Source organism: Dromaius novaehollandiae, chromosome 2 (genome assembly GCF_036370855.1).
Source record: "Dromaius novaehollandiae isolate bDroNov1 chromosome 2, bDroNov1.hap1, whole genome shotgun sequence".
Classification (NCBI taxonomy): Eukaryota; Metazoa; Chordata; class Aves; order Casuariiformes; family Dromaiidae; genus Dromaius; species Dromaius novaehollandiae.
The window spans coordinates 36908280-36929627 of record NC_088099.1 but is presented as its reverse complement, the minus strand read 5'-3'; the positions used below and the strand labels follow the sequence as shown (position 1 = coordinate 36929627).

The following is a 21348-nucleotide window of genomic DNA, read 5'->3' as shown; positions in this document are numbered from 1 at the left end:
ACCTGTATTAGGTTTATATACAATTCTCCATCTTAAAGGAAGAAGGACAACCTTGCCAGTACATGTTTTTCATTTACTTTTAGGTGATAGGAAATACAGTGCCTGTATTTGAAGTTCTGATTAAAGAATTTATTAGCTCAGCATTTCATATCACTAGCTCTCATATCACTAGCACACATGCAAATACAGGCTTTATTCATTTGGATTTGCATATGCATGCATGGTTTAACCTACAATGTAGCCATAGACTTTTATATTGTCACTAAAGTAAAGTGTTTACTGAAGGAGATAATGCCCTGCCTGGAGCCTAAACAACAAAGAATTTAAAATTGAGAATGCCCAGAATAAATGCATCTGCAGGATATGTCTCCTTTTGACACTAAGTGCAGGTAGCTGGAGGGAATTATTTGACATCCTTCCAGGTTCACTTATGGGCTCAGAAAGCAGATAACCAGCCACAGTGTCCCTGCAAGCCTTATCTTCATGATACTCATAGTTATATGGTTACAGTAACAGCTGGAAGTTGTTTCAGGCTCTCTGCTCAATGCAAAGGAAGTTTTACTCTTCTGTCTCAGTTTCTTTTGCATTTTTAAACTAGTTTCTGTGTTCATCTTGACCTATTTCTAGCATGGGATACTATTCTGCATACAAACCTATGTGCCTTTCCTACTGACCCAGCGACCTTAATCTCTAATGGCTTGTGGTTTCCTGTTTGGGGAAGCACTAGAGCAGCAGCCTAAGCTGCTTCAGCCAGCAGACTGATCTCTGTTGACTGCAGTGTATCTGCATTTTGAATGCTCTTGTATTCACTGACCAAAACATGCCACTAGTCAGGAAGTCAGTGAAACATCTGCAAGGAATGGTTGCATATTTCGCCTTTCCATTACTGGAGATTCCTAGCTAATCTGGGAATGCTCGTGGCTACAGCAACACTGTAGTTTCAGCTTTGTGCTGTTTCATGTGCAATGTGTTCTTCTCTTGCTGCAAGGGAGGAAGGGGGAGCAAAGGAGTTTACCTGATGTAATTGTTTGAGTCAGATAAACTTGCCATAAACCTCTTATTGAGGAATTCAGTTCATTAAAGCCAATTTAGACACCAATGGCTTGATTTGCCTCATTAAGGCTTATTTAAAGTAGCAGTAACAGTAAACTGCTTCGAGATTTATAGCGAGACATTTAGCTGACTGTGAACAGACAAATAGCAAGACCAAGGCTTTTCCTTTTGCTATATTTTTCACTCACTCATACATTTGGGCACAGATACATATCAAAAGTACATTTACTGGAGTACATTTACTGGAGTACATTTACTGGAGTCAGACCCTGAACATGTAACAAGGAAGACATTAATGAATATAATAATTTACCTGCAATTCTTCTGTTTGTCTATTTAAAGGACAACTATTTTTTTCTTTGTGTTATACTAGGTGAAAAGACTCAGAAAGCAAAGAAAATAGCTTTTTTTTCAAAAATATAAAGTTTATCTTTTTCCATGAAACTTGAAATCAAAGAAAAGAAATTCCCTGCAGAATTGGTGTTTATTTGCATTGTGTCTTCCAGGTAGACAGCAGAATTGCAAGAAAAGGTTTATTTGGCTTCTGAAACAATTACGTTGCAAGAGTCTGTACATATGTGAAGGAGAAGGATATGGGCATTAAGAAACGCTTGGGATTTCAGCATCTTTTCATAATGAGGATTCTGGGTAAGAACGACGTAGGTAGCATACCCAGTACTTTCCGAGGCCCAGGTCCTTGTGAATGTGAACTTTGGTCCTTTTCCTTACCAAGATAAAAACAGGAATGAGATTATCTGATGCTTCAAACAAGGCACTACCCCAGAAATGGCTACAGTTTTGCTCTGTGAGTATAGCAGGAGATCACCTGCACACTTCTGTGGATCTATACCTCTGTATACTCTGTAACTCTATATCACTGGCATCAGTTTGTGGTTTCTTCAGCTTAAGGCCCTTGAAGACAGAGGAACAGATCACAAGGCTTAAGTGCTTGAGCTTTTGAACTTAAAGGTTATTATTTAAGTTTATAATAAAGTTGTATAGCAGAAAGACAGTGAGTTTGGCTCGTATTTCTCTGTTGTGCTAGAGACATTGCAAAGATATGCACGATCGAGAACAGTTTTAGCTTAAAATATCAGCTGTTTACAGTTAAACTCTCAGACAAGCTGCAGACTGAGAGTTCATCAAAGCCATTAGGCCATGTCTAATGAATCAAAAATTATATGTATGCATTCAGCATTCACAAACAAATGGAAATATGCAAATAAAAATATTTATCCATCTCAAATGGAAAGTCACTTCTGATATTCTGAAAAGAAGCTAGAGTTTTAAGAGTGAAAGAAAACAAAAACATAGCTGCACTCACACACTGCTCAAGTTCCCAAAAAGTTCTGTTGAAGCCTTGTAGTCATGTCTCTTAGTAACAAAGAGATAAATCCTACACTAAGACTTTTGGAAATTCATCTTCAAAATATCCATTTTTGCCATAGCTCTCTGTTCCCATCATTCTTGCTGACCCCTTTCAGAGAGCATGACTAGGAAAGAGATCCTGAGAAAAGATAGTCTCCCAGCTCTGGAAGCGTCTTTATTTATTTTTTTTTTAATGTTCCTTCTCCCATTTACCTAAGAGTCACTACTAAAAAATGTCCATCTCGCATGCTAGAGCTCAACGTCATTTTGAAAGCCGTGTTAAAATCTAAATGTTGAGATGTACTTCATCTGGAAAAGTCTCCTTGGTGAAGTTCATGGGACAGATCAGGAGATCATTTTACATGGAAAACCTGAAATCTGTCATAGTAATTTAGGCAACGCAAAGTGAGTTCTCTCAATTAAACTTAATTCCCATTTTCCCAATAGAAAATTTTGTATCTGAGTATTTGTACATGCCACCTAAGGGGAATTTTTAAAAGCATCTATGCAGAATACCCTTCATTCGATGCTACCTGGACTGCGAGTGAGTCTACATTTACTGAAAAGTTAAAATCAACCATTAGAAACTGCACCACAGTGCGGTTTGATGAGCAGTTGAGCTGGTCTAGGCTTGCCATTGCCAAAAGGCAACACTTCCCCCCTACTGCCCCTCCTCACACCCTCCCCCTCATCCCACTTCTCCAACTTCTCCCCCAGTGGTTCAGCCCCTCCAGGCATCCACTCAGGCACGCCACAGCCCTAGACACAAAGAAGCAACAATCTGAACAAAAAGGGAAAACAGAGGCCCAGAAATTGAATGATTCTCTCAAGATCACACAGTAAGTCAGCAGAAAAGACCAGGCCAAAGTTCTGATTTTTTGAACTTTGGCCCTTGACACTGGTCCTTGCTGTGCCTTATCTAACCATTCAAAGATAGCAAGCTCAGCAAAATAAGAAGAGGCAAAATGAGCAGAGGATTTTCTTCTCCTTCCTTTCAGGAAAAAAATAGTAAAATCAAAGGAGCTGATTTTCTGCTTATATTGCAAGGAAGGCATTGATATATAGGTCATTTTTCTGTTTGACAAGTAATACTGAATAATATCCAATTTGCGCAAGTCATAGGTGAGTGCAGCAGTCTGTTTTTTAGCCTGACTTCATAAGGATCTGAGGCTTATGCAGCTGTGGTGGACATCCATCTCTCCCAATCACTTTTGAACCCACTGGCCATTTTCAACCAAATCTGATACAGAGAGGTCTCAGAGATATTAAGCAGATATTAACCTGAGAGATATTAACCTGAACAGAGGAGGGAGAAACCTGAATTAATACTCTAATGAAAACAAGGCTATAGTCTGGGGTCATTTAGGAGAGAGAGGACAGAAACCATGGTATTGTGGGAGGATGTAGGAGACATGGACGTAGTTTAATGGACTGGAAGAGAAGCTGAGGCTATTACCGTAGAGCGTTGTAGGAACCACCACCATAGGAATCTAGGTTTGTTAATTCTGCTGTTTCTTTCATGGATGAAAAAATACATTTGTGGGTTTTCTAAAACTGCATAAGGTTTGAAACATTCCATTCAAAATCTTTTGACTGACTGACTGCTTTCAAAGAGGAAGGGCTTAAGTGTTAGAGTCTTTTATAGACAGAGATCTTATGCAGAAAATAAATGATCAATACATTTACTTAATTTTGAATCTTGCATGACCACAGACTTCCAAAGCAAAAACAAAACCACAAGCCGACAACAATGTCTGTATTTATTTTGGCCTTTTCAAAGTGAAGTTCTACAGCTTTTTACCAGGGTGTTCCTAATTGCTAAAGTAAATGCAAAATTAGATCCAAAATTTGAAATGAGACACCGGTGACTGACTGAAATAGGAAAAGAGATGCTTCTGCTAATTGTTTTCCTGTGAGAGAAAGACAATGCAATAACGTTCCTGAACAGCGTGACAAGTTCAGAAAGAAGTGCGCAGTCATGGGCTGTTGCACATCATGGATTTTGTCTTTCAGGAATTAATGAGCAAGGTTACCGTGAAACAGCTTTAACATTTTACAGTCCATTCAGAAATAACTATGACAAATATTCCTGGATGATACAAGCCCAGGAGCACTCCCTCATGGCCTTTCCCAACAGCTCTTTATGGATTCATATCCCTGATTTTTGCCTGCCTTCCTCGATTCCTCCCCGCCAGCTGGTGCTGGGGGGGTGTGGAGAGGGCATTGCTCTGCTCTGTCAGAGTGGACTCCAGAGCTCACCGAGCCACATGCTCCAGCACTGCGGAGGGTGTTGAACTTGGCTTGGGAGCTAAATATTTCTCAGTCTTTCAAAATCAATTATTGTCTGAGCTTTTTGAAGAAACTCCAGATTATCTCATATCCCCTTATTTTTCCTTGCCTGGGGGGAGAGTGATAACCAAATAAAACTCATAGCATTTAAGTTAGAAATGTTATTGTGTTCCAGAGCTGTCATTCCTGTTATAACTTTTGGAGGCTGTGAGGGGCACACGCAGCACTGGGAGCCTGGCACGTGCTCTGCAGAGCCCCTTCTGAGCCCTGCTGCCCTGCTGAGCAGCCCTGCTCCCATCCGCGCCGAGGCTTTCCCAACGCAATGCGCAGTGCCTGAAATATCAGAGTCATTGCAGATTGCCCCCAGGCTGCCACCTGGGCTAGCAGGACCTCAAGAGTTAAACAAATCTATCCAGGGGAGAGCCAGCACCTTCAAATTCTCCGCATGCCTATCAGGTGCACAGCTGCAATGTTAGGAATAAACAGAGGCGTCTCAGCAAGACTCCAGCAGTATCAGCTTCAAAAAGAGTAATAGCATGGGCACTTTTTAGTATATAAAACAGGCTGCATGAAGACTATCATGCTCATATTATTCAGCTGTTCTCCTATCCCCTTCATACTAGTCAACAAGAGAAAAAATAGGTCTGGAAGAAGACTTTTGGCCTCTAGCACTTGATAAATTAATGCAAATTAATAACTAATCTGGGATGAATTGAAAAATCACGGCTGAACGTTTGTATTTCTGTGCAGAAAGAAGTATGCAGGGGTAGAGTGCCTCAACATCAATCAACAGAGGAAGGGAAAAAGACTCCAAGAAGGCTATCGGCCCAACAGCCAAATGAAACCCTTGTAGGCTTTCCCGGAGAGCCTGGAACACTGCCTCATTTATTCCAGATGTAACCTACAAGACTCATTTGTTCTGATGATGGCTAGATAGCAATATTTCATATATGTGTCTCAAATAGTAAGCGACTAGAGGTTAAAAATAGCAGTCACACAAGTACTGTTCACATCCGTAAGCAGGAGATTTGGGATCAAACTTCACAAGACCGTCTTTTGTTCTGAGTCCCCAGAGGCTGAGAGCATGTCACCGACAGTGGCACGAGATGACTCTGCTTGGTCACCACATGAGCTTTAGTTCAGGGAAAAACTGCCAGCTCCTCAACATTTTTCTGTGCAGTTAGTCCAGTGTTAACTTCTCTGATCCCTGTGTTTTTTCATCTGTACCATTTAGATATTCCATATATCACTCAAGTTCTACAAGACCTAATTTGTTAGTATTTATAAAGTTGCTCTGCTTTGGAAAATGTACAGTGACAGCTCTCATAAGAAAGTTTAAGGGTTCCAGAGTTTCTTAATAGGAATAACTGTACTGAGATCGTCTTGGAACAAGTAATGATTAGTATCCAGGCATCATTATTTAGGATCAGAAGATTCATGAGCAGTCTTGCAAAACTGTACTGCCATTCTCTACAAATAAAAGTGCGGCTTTTTAAAAAATAAAGTTATGCCATATTACAACTTAGAGAACAATCCCCTTACACGTGGTAGATATTTACATTAACTACAATTCTAATTTTTTGTAATTTGATTTTATGGGTTTCCCCCCCCTCAGGATTGTTCTTTATTACTTTAAAAAAATAGAAAGCATGTCTGAAAAGACAGCCAGTACAAAAGAACAATATAATTACTAAAAGCAAACTAGTTTAACAAGTATAGCAAAACCTAATAAAAACAGCTGTGATGACTAATGTGTCAGCACGCTTACAATTTCAGCTGCTCATGGACAATTACACAGTGAAGGTATATCTAAAACAAGACGTTTAACTAAAAATTGAACTTACTTGCCAAGGATGCTTATTTGAAAAGACAGTTCTAGTCTTGCCGATCAAGTTAGAATAACGATGATGAAAATGTTGAAAAATCAGAAATTCCATGCAAAAAGGCAAGAACCTTTAATTTATTTCAGTGATATGAATGCAGTTTGTAGTGGAAGGATTCTCGCTGCTACATAAATTCTTAAGAAAACTTGCATAACAAATATACACGTCTATTTTCGAGTCTTTTTTTAACAAAAGAAACTTGCCAATAGATAAAGGTGGTTTGGGGAGAATAAGAAAAAACGGCATTTGCCTCATTATCATTTATACATGACTGAAAGAGATCACTTTCTTTAACTGCAAAGTAAAAGTCAAGAGTTCAAATGCAGACACAACTAAGCTTGGTGCAGCTCATCTCCATCTTCAAAAGCCCATGCTGGAGAAAAAAGGCACTCTATCACAATTTTGACTTGCGGGTGATTCCTGAGGTAAACTCATGTGAAATTGTGATGAGTTCTAAATTATGCTCTTTCTTTACTTCATGATAATAGAAAATATCTGATGTTGTTAAAAGCATCCAAGAGTTAGATGCTATTTTTATTTCAAGGAGAAGATATGATATATTCCAGCATGCTCTTTAAGCTGGACAGTGGCAACAGAACCTTTTGGAAACAAAAATATACTTTGAGAGTTCCAGTGAAGTGTAGGGATGTGCTATTTATAGTAAATCACCATTAAAATAATTTCTCATGTAATTTTGTTTATGAAACATTTCTCTGGTTGTCAAAGAGACACATAATGTGACTCTTCACAGCATACTATATGATGACAAAAATGTAATAGATAATTCTTCAGGGAGTTATTCATGAGAATGGACAGTTAGAGGGAGAGAAAAGCAACAAAGAGTAAATGAGAAAGAAACAAGTAAGTTTCACACACAAACTAGAGTATCTTACACTAAAAAATATCTAATTTCAAATACATTTCCAGCTGTTTCTGGGAATAAGCACTCACCTCTTGAACAACTGAGCTAAAGGACTGAATAACCAAGGTGTAATTTTAACTTTATTACAACCAGTTTAACCTTTAAATTCTATTGTTTTCTGTACAATAAGTGACTAGAACAGGAAAATGATTTTGATTTTAGGGTTTCAGGACCTGGATACCAGGGTGAAGCTGCAATTAGCAGAGATTTAATGAGCTGTGTAATGATAAGTGACAGGGATATGCAACTTTACAACCATAATTTCCTGACTAGATGAACTCTTAAATACTGCAATTCTATGTCCTACCCCAAGGCACTTTGACCCTTCTAGCTGCCCAGAGGAGAAACAACAGCCTACAAAGTTTTTAGGACCTACACAATATTTTAGCAACAGGAAATTCCTATAGTTTCAGGGCAATTTCTTACTGTGATCAGAACAAACATCATTTTCCATGCTAGTCTAAACATTTTCTTGCTCCTTCTAATCTATTTTATGTGGCTAGAAGAGTTTGTCTGATGACAAGAGGATCCTCTGAAGTAGCCACAGATGGATAGAATATCACGGGCATCCAATATCCTCAGCCACATCAAATACAGTTTGGGTGATGGAAAGGATGCACAAAGAAAGCCTATAATAAAACACCTCATAAAATAAGACCAGAAATGCAATCCCAGAAAGAAAGCAAAACCCAGCATTAGAAAGACTGTATTTGTAGCATTCACAGACATCAAGGAGAAATTCTACTAGATAAAGCATGGGTCTGAGAATCAGGTTATCTGAAACCATTAATTGCTTCTGACTATCCACGACTTTGGACAGGCCAAACTCCCTCTGCCAATCTTAACATGGGGAATGTTACAGCTAACAAAATTATTTGAATGTGATGAAGTCCTCAGATTCCTGATGGCAAACACTAACTTATTGGTAATGATTTAAAACTCAGTAAAAGGAATATTTTCTTTCAAATCTTAATCTTTCTTAGATAGATGAATTATAATACATGCCATACCTATGTGATCACTTACAATTTTTTCTCCTTCACTCACAGTTTGCCTCCTTCAGTGCTTAGCATGTGTTTGTTATGATTGAGATAAGCGCTCTGTAGAACAGTGCCTGAATTTTATTCCCTATTCTATTTTCAATTAACTCAGAGTAAATCCAGCATTAAACAAACTACATTCTATCCTTCCATTTTAACAGACTTTATAGTGAACAAAATTGAGAGATAATGTAATTAAAGAGTCCTTAGAAAGGTCCAAATGGCCTAGATTCTGCCTATACTGAGATGCTGGCAGAGTTTAAGTATCTGTGTCAATGCGAATGATAAAAATCCTGTTCTCCTGCAACAAATATCCTTGGTGGCACCCAAAACCTTGCTAGACACCCACATTGCATTCCTGTATTGCACAAAGAGGCTGATGCTCTAGAGTGGTACAGAATTTCTGCGTAAGTCATGGATGCATCCAGTACTTGGGATTCAGCAGAAAACCCAGCTGCGTGGTCACACCTGCTGAAACTATACACAGATGAATCCGGCCAAAGCTGGCACTGCTTAGGGCTTCAAAACAAAAAAAACTTACAAAAGTGGGTGACAAGAGAGGAAGTGATGGAAAAAACAGATCAGACAAGGCATCACCCAAATGCCAGGTCTGTTGTCTACGCTGTTATATATCTGTTACAACGGGTGTATAAAGCTAGCAATATGATAAAACTCTATGTTTATCAAAAGCATCGTACAGGTAATACTTGCTATGACAGGTAGTTTAGAAGTTCTGAGGCTATAAAATGTTTGACGACATGGAAATCTGCAGCAACTTTACCAGGTTATAACATCTCTCAGCCTCTCTCCCCGCTGCCTGCTGCTCTTTCATTTCTCAGTGGCTTGACATTGAAGATGAATTTTTTTTCCTGGGCTGACAGCAAAATACGCTTTTTTTTTTACTTGCCCTTTTTCACTTATGCTGGAACGGTTCCCTGACCCAGTGCCTAGTGTGGTGGACAAGCAGTCACATTTGCACAGCCGAGAAGGCATGGCTGATGTGCAAGGGAGCAGGAACGCATTAACCTGATTTTGCTACGAAGGGTAATGTGTCATGAGGCCATGTAAGACCTGTGGTCTTATCTAGCTGTGAAAGCAGGTGTCAAATAGAATTGCAACTTGATTAACATCCTTAAGAATTAATTACCAAATACATTTTGTGATAAAAAGCTGGCCTAGCATCGGACAAATATTACCAACGCTTCATTTGCAGTACTGCCAGCACCCACAACTATTCAGAACTGCCACAAGGTAGGTCTCCAGTGTTTAATTGATTAGGCAAGGAGGAATGCGATTGTGCAAGACAGATCTTAGCATTTACAGATCCTAAGCGCTTTGCTGTGGAATTCTAATATAAGCAACTTTCTTCTGCTTTATCTAACCAAAGGGGATGGGAAGCAGGATGGCAGCAGGTAGGGCTCCAGGACACAGCTCCATAGTACCAAGCTTATGCTTGGGAACAAGCCTCTATCTTCGTTTCTTGTCTAAAACTGGGCAAATAGCAGGAGTGGATACGGAAATGGATTTTGCTGCAATCTTGGTGGCTGCTCTGCACAACTGTGTGCTGGATCAGGCAGCATCGCTGAGGGAAAGGCAGAGCCATGATCTGTCTGCCTTTGGAAAAAGCCAACCCATTTCTTTCTTGAGGAACGACAGACTTGGTAAAGAAGAGGCCAGTTTCTAGCAGTACTGTGTATTATGCTCTGAGGGAGGGGAAGAGCAGAAAAAGCAAGCATTGAGCTGTCTGGGATGTCAGGTTGTTACTAGCTACCTTTGACCCTGGCATATCTATCTCCCTGCTCCTAAAACAACTTCATGCAGAAGCTGCATCTTCACAAAAATCAGAGTTGATGGACTGTCTGCTGATAGGCCTTGCTTTTCTTTATTTCCTCACTTATCTTTACAGGCCACTCTCTTGTGCATTTCTCAGACTGTGAAATGGCTTTCAGAGACTGGTGGATAATGTCCAGCTATGACAAAAGCTTTCAACAGTCATCTAATGTCCCAACTGAATAACTCAATCTGGAACACAAAGCCCATAGAACGAAGTGCCAATAACAATTATATCCAACCTTTCCCAAATAACTGCTGCAACATGCACAATTATCCCTTGCCAAGTAACACAAAAGTGAAAAGTGATGTAGCGCAAGACTTTGGGAAATAAAGAGAAGAGTCATACAAATCACACTGGCAGCCCACAAACAGAAAACCACTGCTTGGTCCGTATAGTACTTGGATTTTGGACTATTCTCATATACCATTGGCATAGCATAATCACTGGTGTGTGGATAACAAGACAGTTTGCTCTGCTAATGTTGTTTTATGAAACCTCTTTCTCAGCTAGTAACAAGGATTTGAAGAATACAGTGTACCATTTACCTTATTTTTCAATTAAAATAACAGCAGCCAACCATTTAATGCTAGAAGATTAAATGTATGCGGATAAGTTCCCGTAGTCTTTTCCTGATTTTAATATGAATAACACAGCTGAAGTTGTAGGATAGCCTTGAAAGATGGCCAATTTGCCTGCATACCATATTTTAATCACTGCTTAAACCCGTTGGTATAAGATTTCCTTGGAAGTGGCAGTATAAAACATCATCTGGAAAAGCTTGATAAAAATCTGTAAACAATGCAATGAAATTCTTAAACAGCTGCAAGAGGGAAAGGTACCAAATTTTCTACTTTAAAGGCAGCTTGATAGAATCATATATCCAAGTAGTGGAGAAAAAATCACAGCCTAACTTCCAAAGCACAGCACAGGAAAGAATCCATCTCCTGCTTCCAAGTAGTGAAAATGTTTTCATAAGATTTGCACACTTTATCTTCAGTGAAATAATATGAATTAATTAAGAACCCTTGTTAAACATGCTGGAATCTAATGCAAATTTGAGAGGACGAAGCAGTGAGGAATCCATGATGTTTTTGATCCCTCCTGAGGACTGAATCTGATTTAGTTGTCTGTTGTGCAGGACTGTCCAGGCAAAAATCCTCCTAATGCAGCAGCTCCCTCACTTGCAACAGTAATTCATCAAAACAGTTAAGTCAATGGAAATTATCCATCCCCTGTTCCAGCATGAGTATTGCATGATGAAGACTAAGTGGCCATTTGGAAACAATCACCTTCTTTCTGTTCCCTCCAATTTCTCCCAGTAATTCCAGTAGTCCTCCTAAAATAAGATTTATAGCCAAAAAAGGGTTTTCCCACCCTAGTGAGTCTTTAGCTTTGCATTCTTATCTGGAGGAGTACATATATTGATAATGCTCCAGTCTCAAGACCCCTTGCATCTAATTTTCAAAAACAGCTGGTTGTACCCATTAACCAGAACAAGCATTTATTTTAATTCCACCAGATTTTGCCTCCATGCAACAAGTACTCTGCTATGATTAGAGCAATATGGAGTTGGAATCCCAACCTAGCATGTTGAAGGCATATTCCTTTAATTCATTTTTCACCTATGTGCTCCAAGGCAATGCAAAGTTGTTCAGCTGTGCACTTCTGTATCTGTGTGATTTTCCTTGAAGTTTAATCTTCGTTCTGGATTCCTGAGGACGTAATGCTTATTCTTAGGGTAATGATACCAAAAATGTAACATATTTGCTCTTAAATGACTGATTTATAAACAATCTTAACTGCAGTCTGGTATTACCTCCTATAAAAGGACCTCCTTGTGATTCCAACATCAAAAATTTTATACATATAATCTAAGTAAAACAGTCAAAGAAAAATGCTTTGGTACAATACTTGTTTGAAGATACGTACCATGCTAAAACATTTGTTCCTACTAAGTTGTGGGATTGTTTTTTTTTTTAACTCTTGTTACTGTCCGGGGCTTTAGAGCAGCCCGACGCTGTACATACCCATCCGCTATGGCTATTCTTTGTGATTTCTTGCAGCTCGGAAGGGGGGAAAGGGGCCGGCGTTGAGACTCACAGGCCTTGGAAATGGTGAAGGCAACAAATTTCAGAAACTGCAGCAGGCTGAGTGGTGAATTTGGGCAGGCAGCTGATTTGGAAAGTGCTGGCATTTGTAGGGGACAAAAACTTCTGCGGTAAGGGCCAAAAGCACCAATTCCAGGGCTTTCAAAAGAGTGAATAACATTAATCACAAGGTACACTGAGAGGAGACAGGCGCTGGGAGGCAGAGACAGATGGGCAGCGTAACCTTCCAAAACACGCAGAGCCTTTGGGAAGTTTCATGGCATTAGAGGCAGCTAATAAGTGGATAACATTTTAGTTTGAGAACGCTGCATTGACCAATTAATCCCAGCTCCTGATCTCTGTATTGCTCTGATCTTCGATCTCCTACCCCTTAGTCCTGCTTTTCTTGTTGATCTTAAACTACAGGTTGAGTTTTCTTTCAGGAATCTCCCTTCTTCCCTCCCCTTCTTCCACTTTTTTTCAAGACTGAATATTTCTCCTGTGTTATGGGGTAAAAACCAACCTATGCCTTAAAGGAACTCTTCCAGGAAATGCTTCTTTCAGAACAGTCTCTTCTACTGTTCTCAACAGAAATGAAATTATTTTTTCCTATTTTAGGATTTTTTTCCTTCTTTCTACCCAATGCTCACTCAGCTTCTCTTTTTCTTTCTTCTTTTTTTTTAAGTTTATATTGTTGGCTATGTCCACATCAGGACATGAAACAAGGGCATGGCATGATTTCCAGCACTTGCATTCATCCATACAGCTCAGTCTCTGATAGGATTTTTACCTGTGCTAAGCAGCACTCCCTCATGCAGCGGCCAGCCCCACCAGGGGAGGAAATGCATGCTCAGGACTGTTTGTGAGGGCAGTTTGGGGACAGCCCCCCAGTTGTGGGGAGGAAGAGAGTTCAGGTACATGGATACAAGATGAGCTAGGATGCTTTGCCACAGGGGCACTGAATAGCTTCTGACCTCTCTAATTTAATAATGCACATGTAGCTACTGAGTCTAGGAAGTAGGTATCATTTTAAAAAGAGGTAGTTTTACATAGGATTAAGAAGTAATGGGAAGTGAAGTCTTTGAAAGGGAAGCTTTGTCTCAGTGAAAAATGGGAAAACACAACCATTATACATTCCCTAGAGGCAGCTAATGCATGAGATTTCACTGAGTTTTTAACTAAATGAGAAGTTTAAACGTCTGTATTGTTATTCAGATCAAAGAAGTCTTTTGCAAGTAAAGCTAAATTTCATTAAAGAAGTCTTACTTAATTTTTACCTCAAGTAACTATTAAATCCAGCCATATTCTAAAGTTTTCTGTATAAGTCTGGAGCAAGTATCCTATCTCATTTGTGCCTAGCAAAGTGTTTGAATGCAAACTGTGCTTCATGCAGTCGTCGTGATCTAGATGAAGAAATGTGGACAGAAGTGGCTGAATTATTTCTTAGTGAATAAGAGAAAGAAAGTTGCACTCAGCAGCTGGAAAGTGTGGCAACAGCCGAAAATTAACTCAGACACATGGAAAATAAAGCATATTACACAGGGCTTAAGCTAATTGCAATCACTAAGTGAAAACCCCTTCTGGCTTTTGGACTAGCCTGAACCAGTTGCTTCACTTGGTATTTGCATTCTGCACAGATAAGCTGAGTAATACCTGCCTCAGCAAGTATTCAGGCAGGATTTGTACACTCAGTTCAGTCCCTCACTGCCAGTTTGCAGCGCGCAGGTTTTTCTGTGACAAGGATTATGCTCCATTTTAGAGGACAAAAAAATATATCACTCATCAGCACACAAGTTGTGCAGCTAAGAAGCTTTGTAATTAAGAACCTTCACAATTGCATTCCGTAATTTATTCATAGTATCAATTACGGGATTCCTAGTAGAGAAAGTCAACCTAATTATATTTTTAAAAATTTAAATTAGTTTCTTCTGTTCAATTAAGGCAAGCCAGAAACTCTTCAGGGCACCCACACTGCCAATGGCAAACTCTAATAACTTTGAAGCAAGATGGTCAGCCGGAGCAGCTGGTGGAAGAGTACTCTTTGCAAAACAAAAATTCTAGTCAAGCCAGGTTAGCTGGTTTAGTCTTTCTGAGTGAGTGCTTAGCCTGCTGAATACAGTAAATTAGGACTGTTTTTATATGTGATAGAAATTCTGAAACTTCTAAAAACAAAAATAGCCAATGGGAATTACATTTAGCAACTCCAGTCTGCCTTTCAGTATGATGAGTAACCTTTCTTGTCCCAGATGCATAAGTGCAGATGACTGTTTTTGAGGTGTATGTTAGGGACAGCGTCATCCAAGACCCAAGTCACCTTCTGGGCATGTCTGGTCCTCTACATTGATAGATAAGAAGCTTCCTAAAGCAGGCCCCTCACAGGCACAAATGGAGGGGGTGGGTTTGGTCCTGCATTCCCAGAACATGGCCGAGCTTTGTGTTCATGTAGCCCTAATGCCACGTGGCTTCTCAGAGATGCTGGCACCGCTGTGGCTGGCGGAGCAGCCTCCAAACTGATACTGCTAGTCCAGGGGGCCAAAGTCAGCAGAGCCCCACTTTGCACCCTAGGCTGCACCACTGCTTCCCCTCTGCCCTCCTGGATGAACTGGCCCCGTTTCTTCTTTTACTAGGCCAAGGACACCAGCTCAGCCTGGGGGAAGGTTAAGCTTTTAGTTAGAAACAAAGCTACTCTATTTATATTAGATCGTCAAAAGAAAAACATCACAGCTAGCAACTAGAGCGGTGCTACAAACAGTGTTTCTGGCAGAGAATGCTGTGGGCATTTTCGGATGTAATTCCAAGTACCAAATAAAAGAGCACCAGGTATGTAGTTCATCCACAAATGCCTCTGCCCTGATAAAAGAACAGTGGGCCCCAGGACCCATCACAGCAGTTATTACAGGACATTCCTTCACATATCCCACACAGTGAGCTACAGCTAGCTGCATTATAAATCCAGCTGTATTTTTAGGTGCATTAGTGGTCGCTTGACTACAACTGAGTCCGGTCAGAGTTCAGATGTTTGGTGAACTTTTTTCATTCTTCCTTTTCCTGCTAAGAGCTATAAACTCATTTTCCAGATATTTCACCCAAAAACCTCAGGGCTGCAACTTCCATCTACTGATTTGGGATTATGATTTCTTTCAAGAAATTTTCCAGAAGGATAAATAAGTCCCCAGGTAGGTTACTGTATTTCCTAATTACAAAGTGAGCACATTACCAGATCAAGCAAAATCAGCACCTTTTCTTTGATCCATTCCTCTTCATACATCAGTCAGTCTTTGGTAGACACTTCCTAATATCTGGATCAATGATTTCTGCATGACCAGGAGGTGAGATATAGGCAGCATACAAGTGGCAGGGAAACTTATTTCTGCACAGAAACAAAACCAGAGATTGGGTGGTTAAAAGCCCTTGTATTCATTATTGCAGTTAACAAGGCTTTATTGTCTTCATCATATCTTCAGTTAAAAACTGTGCGACTACAGCCCAGTTGTGGAAGGCGTGGTTTCCCACATGGGTGAATTTATTCAGTTCTGGGAGTGATGAAAGGTCTACAAAATAGCTCCAGTCTTCAGGCTTCTCTTGTAAGGGAAATTTGGTGAGAAAGCTGCTGTAAACAAAATAAAAAATAGCCCAAACAACACAGTCTGCACCTATTTACCAGAGAGAGTCAATGACATATTATGAAAAATACCACATAAATGAGAAAAGCATCTCCTGATTTTGAAACCTCTCTTTAGCACTTCAAAGTCACTTGACATGTTTCATCATATTTGAGTCAGAAGGGGGAAAAACAACAACAAAGTAACCGAAACACTTCTCATGATCATTTTCTAACAGAACAGGAGGAGGAAGAAGGTTTTTCTCAAAATACTAAAATGATCATGCTTTAGAAACCACAGCCACAATCTCACTTTCTCCCTAGACCATGCCATGGGGAAGTAAAGGTATCATTCATAGTCTGTCTTCTCTCCCTCTCAGTGGGACAGGGAATGAATAGGTACTTCATGGACTCTGGACCCAAAACATTTACTTTTCATTCATGCTGCATAATGAACAGAAGCTGATTACATCAAACCCACTCTCAGCAATATTGTAGTGCATTCTTGGTCAGCTGACCAAGCTGGTCTGTGCTCACAAGATCAGATCTACTGTTTTGTTTCTGGGCTATATGGTGGGAACAATAAACCTTATTTTTTAAAAAAGAGAGGTGAACCACTTGAGGTTTACATTTAAATTTTAGCCTTTTAAATATCTCTTTGCAAGAAAACTTACAGAGCTTGAGGTGCAGCTGTACCTTTAATCAGTCATTGATTAAAAAGTGTTATCAATAATGCCAAATATCTGATCTTCTCAAAGATACAGAATGTACAAGTAACACTCATTTAAGAATTCGTTTTCCACCTTTAAGATAATTCCAAGCAGAGTATGAACATCTTCTTACAGACTTAAATACACCAATAATCAATAACTGATACCAGTAAAATAAGTCTCACATAAAGAAGTTCCTTAAAAAAGTTTTTGCGTGGGACCTAAACATCCAGTTGTGACATACTTTACCAAATATTTTGGATCTTCATTGTGAGAATTTCGAAAGATCATGGTTCTAGAAGGGAGTGCACAAGTTACAGGCAGTGTAATCAGATACATCATTTCACTTTTGAATTTAATAGCCAAAATGACAAAAAAAAAAAAAAAAAAAAAAAAAAGCAGCAATTTTCAACAGTTTGTCTTCAGGCAACAAGATCAGAACATGACCCATATCATTCAAACTTGCTCACAACATCTGTGAGTGTGTCCACTGCTGTCTGCAATAACCCCTACAATAAGGGGAAGTGCCTTGACAAAAAATGAAGTGGAGGAGAGATGAGATCAAGACCATGCAACAGAAAGGAATTCATCTCCAGCTAGAGTCAAAGATCTAGTATAAAACATGATCAGGCTTGAACTTAAGAGATACAGAGAAGCTTGCCAATGTTTCAAAATGCATTTACTGAAGGTGTCTTATAGACTAAACTTTAATCTAAATGAGCACATAACCAAATTTTAGGTGTACAAGTAGTTTCTTTGAAATCAGTGGAACTGCTCCTACACTTAGATCGACATACACTGAAATGCATGACTAGACAGTGAGGATAAGCTAAATTTTACACGAGCTGCATTTAGACCATTTGCTAATGCTGGTATAAGAATAAGACATTTTTATTTTTTGCTTGTGCACCATCTGAGTGGCATAGCAAGGTTGTTTGTTTGAATCATATTGAGTGCTTATCTGGCAAAAAAAAAGGCAATTATAGAAGTTAATGCATTCTGTAACAGTCTTAGAGAAGGAAGGAAGATGTTTTTCATTATTGTAAAGCAAACCTGGTAATATGGGCAGAAACGATCACTGTAAAATAAGATGAATGTCTGTATTTAAACCACAAAACCTATAATCAAAATTGATTCCTGCTTGAATTGGTTCTTTAGGCAATTTTCATGATGAAGTTTAAATTTGAATCTCATTCCAGGTATTAATGTTACATAACTGTGTTAAGTTCCTTATACAAAACCTACAGTGAGAGAATAGAATCCTTTCACATTATACAAAGTGTTCCCTTACACCTGGAAGGAACTGCATTACTTTTTTAATTTAAATGGCTTTCAAATCTAAGCTTAGCTACAGTATAAGGAAGAGTCAAAGGTTATCTAGTCTCTGTGGAAGCTAATTTAGAAGTATTTGTAGAGTGTAGGATGAGTCTGTTAATGTTTGTGGCTGCCTACATTTACTCATGGGTTTCAACCATTCATTTTGTCTTTAGTTTTCTGCAGGGGACTTGACTACACAGAAAACTCAGTCTGAACTGGAATATTCTGTTCTCCCATGAATATTGGGTTTTCACTTTCTTCCTCCCCACCCTTAACACTGGTTTCTGTTTGCTTTCTGGGTACACCCCAAGACCATGTCTTTGAAATATTAACAAGTTCAGGACTTGGTGACCCTTTTTAGCCTCCATTCAATAATCCTTGATTTCTATCAAGATGTTCTCAGAGAAGCTTTCCAGTCTGAATTTTGGTTCAAGAGATTGAGATCTAATGCTATTTGAAGGGAGCTCTGCAATGTTTCCAGCCCTAGAAAGATTCAAAGAGAAGGCTCACACATACATTTGAACAGCAAGTGCCTGACTGGCTGAAAGTGAACTATCCCTGCGTGCATTTTCACTGCAATTAAGCACACTCCTCGTGAGCGGGATCTCCTTGTGCCAGGCACAGGGCAGACAGCAAAAATGCAGCTTCTTCAACTACGTTATAGGCAGGTCTTTAGCTACTATTTTATAGGTCCCTGTGGCATCCATGTATTGTCCTATATGAAGAGTTCAGCCAAACTGGATGTAGGCTAATTATCACAAAACTTCTCATTCAAAGTAACTATAATGCAATTTATTTTCTTTAACAACAGTCAACCAATAAATGCTGAATTACTATTTGCCTGAAGCTTCTACTAGAAAAGCAAAATGATCCTTAAGTTTGAACTTGTCTTATAAAATGGCCTGACATGTATTTCTTTGAAGTCTTTAACTTTGTTGTTTAAATTCAGTATTTGTGATTATCTGAAATGTAAGCTGAGTGATAATGTAATTTATTCCACTATTTTACTGGCGGTCTTCTCAGATACAGTAAATATCTTAGAAAATTGTTAAGTTCTTCACTTTGGTTCCCACAGCAGACTGTTCATTTTTAAACATCAAAGCTTGTGGTAGTTGAAAAAAGAACCGAGTTGAGTTTAAAACTGATCTGGAATATCTTCTATTACTCTGACATTACTGTCACAAATAAGCTCATTTAAGATGGCAGCCAACAGGAACAGGCTCAGCAAAATAGATTAATGATTAGTTCACAGTCACTGAACTTCTGGCCTGAACAAATACCTCTTTTCTTAATATACTGTGATAGCTTTTATTACTCACACAGATGTAATATGCAAAAGAATCGCTCAGATATACTAAATCAGAGAAGCAAAATTCTTTGCTTTCATTTAACAGTTGACACATCATTTTTACTGAGACAAAGATTAATGGAACAGATAGTTAGTGTAAATCAGCTTTGTGGTCCAATAATTTTTTTACTGCAAGGTTATGAAAGCCATCTTCAAAGGTTTATTTTCTTTTTACGTGACACTTATTCAAAGTATTTATTTTTCATCTAAGTTGTGGCATTAATTTAAAGCACATCAGCATCTCAGACCCATAATGGTATTCAGAACCCAAAAGGACCATGTCTTCCTAGTCATATCATTAAATATTGTTCTCAAAATTTCCAGCACCCTCTGCAGGGGCAGGATTTTACCCTGAGGCCCATACCTGTTATGTTGTGGTAAAGAAGCTATGGAGCTGAAGAATTAATATACGATTTGGTGTTCCCAAGCAATCTTAATTTCCAGTTTCAGATTTGTTGTTGTTGTTGTTCTTTGGATTCAAATATTATCTCATCATGGGGCACAGAAACAGACTGTAACTTCTTATTTCAGGGATGCTGAGAACAAAAGCAGTCACCATCTAAACAGACATTTGTGTAAGTAAATTTTGCCACATTGCTTTGCTTTCATTAGCCTTAAATTTTTTGTTCCAAATTCAATTTTGGATGATTCTGGAAAATTCTGAGTGACTATATAGCAACTTCCCAATAGCGCCAGTCTGAGGAGAGGCAAGGTTTGTAGGGAAAGGTCATACTTCTCAGTTAAAAAGTCTGAAATTGGCTTCCTGCAAGTAAAAATACAAACAACAACAAATTTAAGCCTCTGGATATATCTATTGCCAAATTTTCAGAGTTGCATAACCTGAAATTATGTCTATATTTAGCCCTAAAACAGAAGGGACCTTTCCTTCAGACATAGAAATGTCTCATTATCGGAGGCAAACAAGTGGCAGACACGAGCTTTGCAGAAGTGATACGTTGTCTAAATATGGATGTAGATACACAGATATTTATCTGACTTTGCTCCTACAGTATCTGAATACTGTGTTGTCTTTAATTAATTTGTCTTTGTAGCATCCTTGTGAGGTAAGACATGCTGCTTTGCCTGCTTCACATAGGGGACACCAGCAGGTGAGGCCCTATGGGCTCACTGCAAGTCTTTAAAGGCATCAGGTGAGTGGAAACAGCCAGCACTGGGACTAACAGAGAATTTAGGTCCAGTGAATCTGGACCTTACCTAACGGAGAGATTTAGCAGGTTTTGAAATATGAGAACAACATACAGCAGAGCATGTTTAGTGTGGATGCAGCCGTGTTAGCAAAATGTGTACTTTATGAACTTGTCCCAACAAAGCCAAACAACGTACGATAGTGAAAGCTGGCAGAAGCCTCTAGTAGAGCTGTGATTTTGCTGGTATATTTACTTCATGGCCCAACTGATTGACGGAGTTGTATCAACATCTCATCTCTCCTAGGACCACTGTCCCAGCGACGCAGACAGGCTGCTCCAGAGCCAGCTGTGCTGCTAGGGGATACTCCTGCTGCCGGTGCTGAGCGCTGCCCGGCTCCCAGAAGCCTGCCCATGCAGCAGCTTGCCTGTGCACCTTCCAGCACGTTGCAGGCACCAGTCAGCTGGGTTAACGTGGCAGGCTGGGTCGAACTGTTTCAGCTACCTGAACAGATTTCCCCCAAGCAGATTACAGAGTGCTTGCATTAACTGCTCTATGGAGAAGAAGGTACTTTCGGTAGGAAGCAGTGATGGGGGGCTCCTACAGAGCAAGCTGTTTGCTCAGTGACTGTTTGTCTTGAGCCTTATTCTGAGCAGAACTTTTGTGCCCCGACCCAGATGAAACACAAAGTCTTCAAGGACTTAGAGGCAGGTGTCCAGCTCTCAGAAGGCATGTTGACCAAAACTTGTC

General features: G+C 39.5%; 1 long non-coding RNA gene across 1 annotated transcript in view; it reads right to left on the bottom strand.

Moving 5' to 3' along the window:
• Positions 1–4136: 4136 nt before the first annotated feature.
• The window catches only part of LOC112985246 (uncharacterized), a 56315-nt gene continuing 39103 nt past the window's right edge, over positions 4137–21348 (bottom strand). The window contains exons 4-5 of the long non-coding RNA XR_003259708.2: positions 15715–15846; positions 4137–12101 (exon numbers count right to left, since the gene is read on the bottom strand). This is a non-coding gene — a long non-coding RNA (uncharacterized LOC112985246). The remainder of the gene's footprint in view (positions 12102–15714; positions 15847–21348) is intronic.